At 44.5% G+C, this 6340-nt stretch overlaps 1 protein-coding gene across 1 annotated transcript in view; it reads right to left on the minus strand.

The window, feature by feature from the left end:
* The window catches only part of LOC116070993 (oncomodulin), a 29198-nt gene extending 24980 nt beyond the window's left edge, over positions 1-4218 (minus strand). Inside the window, exons 1-2 of the mRNA XM_031342372.1 lie at positions 4092-4218; positions 3765-3766 (exon numbers count right to left, since the gene is read on the minus strand). The gene's annotated coding sequence lies outside the window, so the exon portion shown is untranslated. The remainder of the gene's footprint in view (positions 1-3764; positions 3767-4091) is intronic.
* Between the last annotated feature and the right edge of the window lie 2122 nt (positions 4219-6340).

The following is a 6340-nucleotide window of genomic DNA, read 5'->3' on the forward strand; positions in this document are numbered from 1 at the left end:
AAAAAAAAAAAAAAAAAAAAAAGACAACCATCTTCTCCCAGCTTTGGACATCAGAACTCCCATCCTTGAGCCAGCTGTCCTTCAGGTTGTCAGTCTTCCAGATTTGAACTGATTCATACCACGGCCCACCCTGATTACCAGCTTTCAGACAGCACATGTGACCTTCCTAAGCCTCCATCTTCTTGAGTTAAATTTCCTAAGAAAATTGGGGCTAGGAGGAAGGCTTCATAGGTAGGTAAAGTGCTCTCTGTGCCAGCAGAAGTCCTGGGGTCAGATGCTGCCCCAGCACCCACCTAAGAAAGGTGGGCATGGCCATATATGCCTGTAACGCCAGCCCTGAGAAGGTGGCCTCAGGGAGAACCTGGACTTCACTAGCTCACCAGTACTGCCAATATAGGAGCTCCAGGTTCAGTGAGGGGCTGAAGGCAAAGCTTAGCAGGACATCACTAGAATCCCCAAACCTTATCTATGGAGCTGGATGACAGGCCTGTACCATCAGAGCAGGTTCCTCACAGGAATTCTGGGCAACTGAACTTAGGTACTCACGCTTGTGTACTGGAAATGGGGCTCCTGCCTGAGCCCCATTTCCAGTACATACTTTAAATTTATTACATTTTATTTATGCTGTGTGCGTGCATGTGTGAGCATGTGAGGGCACACAGGTTCTCTCTTGGCCCACTCATAGGTCCCAGGGATCAATCTCAGGCTGTCTGTCTGTTGGCCTTTATCCCTGAACAGTCTCACTAGAGCCCCACCTGCAAGTCATTTTTATAAACTGCTTCCTTAGGAATCACTACAGCTTCTTGGCTCCCTACCCCCACCCCAGAGCAGCCCTTAAATATGCATGGTATCTCATTCTTCTATCAGGTTGTTGCTTTGGTTTATGCTGGGAGGTGAGTTTTAAAGAAGATAGGGACAGATTTTCCACCAAAGTAACAATTCATCGACATCCCACCAAACAATGCCCTCATAGATTCTGAAACCGCCTTAACCACTAGATCTATGTGTTCCCCAGAGATCCTGGGAAAATGGCTCATTTCAGTTTTTCTTCCTCATTCTGGCAGTAAGTCAGTTTTTGGCTGTAGACAGAATCTATTTTGAGCTGCCTTTTCGTGTGTGTGTGTGTGTGTGTGTGTGTGTGTGTGTGTGTGTGTGTGTTACTTCATATGTGTGGGTCTCCTGTGGCCTTTACATCTGAGACAATTTTCTCCCTCAAAGACTCACAAAGACAGAGACAGCCAAGCAGGAGGAACTTTTCTCAGGCACAGATGGCGACTGTGGGGAGAGGAGGCTGCTGTGGGTCTCTTCCACCTGTGCTTCTGGAAGGAAGCCAATTGATCAGCCAGGGTGTGATGGCCTATACCTCTAATCCCTGCACTCCAGAGGCTGATGTAGGAGGTGGACTGGCTGGTTTTGTGTGTCAACTTGACACAAGCTGGAGTTATCACAGAGAAGGGAGCTTCAGGCGAGGAAGTGCCTCCATAAGATTCACCTGTAAGTCATTTTCTCAATTAGTGATCAAGGGGGAAGGGCCCATTGTGGGTGGTGCCATGCCTGGGCTGGTAGTCTTGGGTTCTATAAGAGAGCAAGCTGGTAAGGAACATCCCTCCATGGCCTCTGCATCAGCTCCTGCTTCCTGACCTGCTTGAGTTCCAGTCCTGACTTCCTTTGGTGATGAACAGCAATGTGGAAGTAAGCTGAATAAACCCTTTTCTCCACAACTTGTTTCCTGGTCATGATGTTTGTACAGGAATAGAAACCCTGACTAAGACAAGAGGATAGAAAATTTGAAGCTAACCTGGTCTAATTAGTGAGTTCCAGGATAGCCTAGGCTATGTAGCAAGAGATCCCTGTTTGCTGTTGTTGTTTATTGTTTATTGTTTTAATTAAGGTCATCCTTACCTACAGAACAAGGTGAAGACCAGCATGAGACTCTGTCTCAAATAAATAAATATTGTTGATTTGTCTGTGCTAATCACCACTGTGTACACCAGCCCTTTCACTCAGACCTGAGTGAAGCTTATCGAGTGTGTATTTTAATTCTATTTTTAATAGTCTAGATGCACGGCATTCCCTTTCCTCCTCTCCACAGCAGATTGACTTTCTGTGGATTTCAGCTCCCTGTGGTCAAGCCCAGTCTAAAACGATGAAATAGAAAATTCCAGAGCCAAGTATGTAGCTTTGTGAGTAGAGGTACGTACATGTGCATATAAAATGAGTAAATAAAAATGTAATACATTTGGATTGGAGAGATGGCTCATCGGTTAAGAGCACTGACTGTTCTTCTAGAGTATCCAAGTTCAATTCCCAACATCCACACAGGCAGTTTACAACTGTCTGTAACTCCAGTTCCAGGGCATCCAGCATCCTCACACAGACATACATGCAGGCAAACCATCAATGCACATAAAAATAAATGAATCTTTAAAAAAATTTAAAGTGGGAGGATGGAGAGATAGCTTAGCAGTTAAGAGCAATAATTGCTCTTCCAGAGGTCCTGATTTCTTTTTTCTTTCTTTTTTTTTTTTTCGAGACAGGGTTTCTCTGTGTAGACCTGGCTGTCCTGGAACTCACTCACTCACTCTGTAGACCAGGCTGGCCTCGAACTCAGAAATCCACCTGCCTCTGCCTCCCAAGTGCTGGGATTAAAGGCATGTGCCACCACTGCCCAGCCAGAGGTCCTGATTTCAAATCCCAGCAACCACATGGTGGCTCACAACCATCTGAAATGGGATCTGATGCCCTCTTCTGGTGTGTCTGAAGACAGCTACAGTGTACTTATATATAATAAATAAATCTTTAAAAAAGAAAAAAGTTTTAAAAAAATTTAAAGTGTAATACATTTTTAAAAGTTGCATTGGTAATTTAAGGGTTTGTTTGGGAGTCTGTTTTCTTTTTTTTAATTTATTCATTTTTATTTTATGTGCATTGGTGTTTTGCTTGCATATATGTCTGTGTGAGGGTGTTGGATCCCCTGGAACTAGAGTTACAGAGAGTTGTGAGCTGCCATATGGGTGTTGGGAATTGAACCCAGGTCCTCTGGAAGAGCAGCCAGTATCTCTAACCACTAAGCCATCTCTCCAGTTCCATTTTCTATTTTTTAGTTGAAACTTTCTAATTTTGTTGAGAATTTCATTCACAAGAAATATACTGATGGCATTTCTGTCCTCCACTCTTCTCCCTCCTTAGGCTAGGGTGCAACTCCATTGTAGAGCTCCTATCTAAAATCCCCCAGTGGGGGGCTGGGGTGTGGTTCAGTGGTAGAGCATTTCCTTAGCATGTGTGAGCCCTGGTTTCCATCCTTAATACTGAAAAAGAAGTAAAAAGGAAGAAAGAGGAAAGAAACGAAGAAGGAAAGGAAAAAAGGAAGGAAGAAAAAAGGGTAGAGAGCTTAGTGAGATGGCTCAGCAGGTGCAGGTGTTTGCCACACGGGCCTGAGGTCAGGTCAATCCCTAGAACCCACACAGGCCTGAGATCAACCCCTAGAACCCACATACAGGAGAGAACTCCTTCTACAAAACTGTTCTTTACTCTCCACACACACGTTGACAGATGTCGCTCCCCCAACTCCATCATTCACACACAGAGTAATAATGAATCTTATATTTTTTAAAACAAAGGAAGAAAGAAAAGAAGGAAGAACAGGAAAGGAAAGAAAAGAAAATTAAAGAAAAAAGAAGAAAAGAGGCCACAAAGTAGAAGACTGGCAAAGTACATTATGGCAGATCACCCGGATGGAATGGTACCCAGCTCTTAAAAATAACAGCTATGAAGGCTGGAGTGGTATATATGTCCATGACATAATTGTAAGTAAAACAAGCTCAACCCACGATAGTCTCTGCCTAGAAATGGGTAAAAATACACCTTCAGATAAACAGAGGTCAGGAGGGACACCAAAAGCCACAGATTGGCAGAGATCTTTTTCTTTTCTTTCTCTCTCTCTTTCCTTCCTTCCTTCCTTCCTTCCTTCCTTCCTTCCTTCCTTCCTTCTTTCCTTCCTTCCTTCCTTCCTGTATTAGTCAGGGTTCTCTAGAGTCACAGAACTTATGGAATGTCTCTCTATACTGAGGGAATTAATTGTGATGACTTACTCTGTAGTCCAACTCCCCAACAATGGGCAACTGTGGATGGGAAGTTCAAGAATCTAGTAGTTGCTCAGTCCCACAAAGCTAGTTGTTTCAGCTGGTCTTCTGTAGAAGTAGGTTCTAACAGATGTGCTGGCAAGTAAATGCAAGCAAGTGAAAAAGAGCGAATCTTCCTTCTTCCAATGTTCTTAAGTAGGCCTCCAGCAGAAGGTGTGGTCCAGATTAAAGGTGTGTACCAGCACAACTGGATCTAGGACTTGTTTTGTCCCAGGCTGATCCTGAACTGAGAGATCTGCTTGCCTCAGTCTCCTGGGATTAATGGCATGTACTACTTTGCCTGGGCCTAAGCTTTTCATGGACACTATGCCTCAAGATCTCCATGCCAAGATCCAGGTCAGAAACTTTTGTCGTCTAGCTTCAAGATCTGGATCACAGGTGAGCCCTCCAATTCTGGATTGTAGTTCATTCCATATATAGTCAAGTTGACAACCAGGAATAGCCATTACCCTTCCTTCCTTCCTTCCTTCCTTCCTTCCTTCCTTCCTTCCTTCCTTCCTTCCTCCCTCCCTCCCTTCCTTCCTCCCTCCCTTCCTCCCTTCTTTTCTCCCTCCCTTCCTTCCTTTCTTCCTCCTTCCTCTATCTCTTTGTTTGTTTCATTTGTATGTCTTACTTTTTACTGTGTTGATGCTATGATCACAGATTGAGAGGGAACTGTGTCAAGGGAGAAGGGAGCCTTGTGCTCTGGGTTGACAGGTTGTCATCAGAAACCTGTGTACTTTACCTGAAGCTATGGGCACGGATTGGGCACAGAGTGTTGGGCTTTTGGGATAAGCCCAGGCCAACGTGCATTTTCCAGTGTGAAGTACAACCTCTGATTTCCAGGCAAGTAGTTTGTGTGTGTGGTGTGTGCATGTGTGTGTGTGTGTGGTGTGTGTATGTATGTGGTGTATGTGTGTGTGTAGGGGGGGTCAGAGGATGACTTCAGATACCTTCTGCCTTTTTTTTTCTTTTTAAATAGTTTATTTTATATTGTGGGGGCAGGGGGGCCAAGTATATGTCTGTGCACCATGTGCATGCAGGTACCCACAGGGGCCAGCAGATCTCCCAGAGCTGTGCTGAATGGGTGCTGGAAACTGAACCCAGGTCTTCTGCAAGAACAGGAAGTACTGGTCACTGCTGAGCCATTTCTTCAGCTCCTCCCCTTTTCTTAAGATGGTCTCTTGATGGCCTGGTACTCATTAAATAGTTTAGATCCTCCTGTCTCTGCCTCCCAAGCACTGGGATTAAAAGCAACCTTACCTGGCTGTTTGTATTGTCCAGTGTGGGGTCTAGTGATGGAATTCAGGTCCTCATGTCTGGAAAGCTCCAGAATTGCAAGGGCAATCCATGTTTGTTAAATAATTAATACAAAGTCTCGGGGCTGGTGAGGTGGCTCAGTTGGTAAGAGCACTAACTACTCTTCTGAAAGTCCTGAGTTCAAATCCCAGCAACCACATAGTGGCTCATAACCATTTGTAATGAGATCTGATGCCTTCTTCTGATGTGTCTGAAGAATAGCAACAGTGTACTTATTTATAATAATAAATAAATCTTTGGGCCAGAGCAAGCAGGGACTGAGTGAGTGGGACCGACCAAAATGAGCAGAGGTCCAAACATTCAATTTCCAACAACACATGAAGGCTCACAACCATCTGTACAGCTACAGTGTACTCACATACATAAAAACAAATAAATAAATCTTTAAAAAAATATACAAACTCTCAGGTATCCTAGGCTGGCCTCCAACTCACTCAGTAGTCAAGAGTGATCTAGGATACTCAATCCTCCTGTTTTTATCCTAAGGTTTTGGGATTACAGGTGTGCACCGCCATGCCTGGTTCACATGTAGCCAGGATGGACCTTAGGGCACCATGCACACTAGGCAAGCGTTCTGTCGACTGGGTGCTGTATCCTCAGTCCACATTTTTTTTAAGCTACTCTGCTTACAGTATGTTAACACTGCTGCAGTACTATGGACTTGAGGGTGCCCCCTCCATGTTGAAGCTCTATTGTCCAGAACCTGAGAATGTGACTATATTTGGAGATGAGGCCTTTAAAAGGATCATGAAGTTAAATTGAGGCTGAAGAGTCAATAAGATGGCTCCATGGGTGAAAGTGTTTGCCACCATGCCTGGTGTCTGCATTCACACCTCAGAACCCACATGGTGGAGGAAGAGGATGGACCTCTGCAATATCTCTACATATGCACCAAGATG

This window comes from Mastomys coucha, unplaced genomic scaffold (genome assembly GCF_008632895.1).
Source record: "Mastomys coucha isolate ucsf_1 unplaced genomic scaffold, UCSF_Mcou_1 pScaffold22, whole genome shotgun sequence".
Taxonomy (NCBI): Eukaryota; Metazoa; Chordata; class Mammalia; order Rodentia; family Muridae; genus Mastomys; species Mastomys coucha.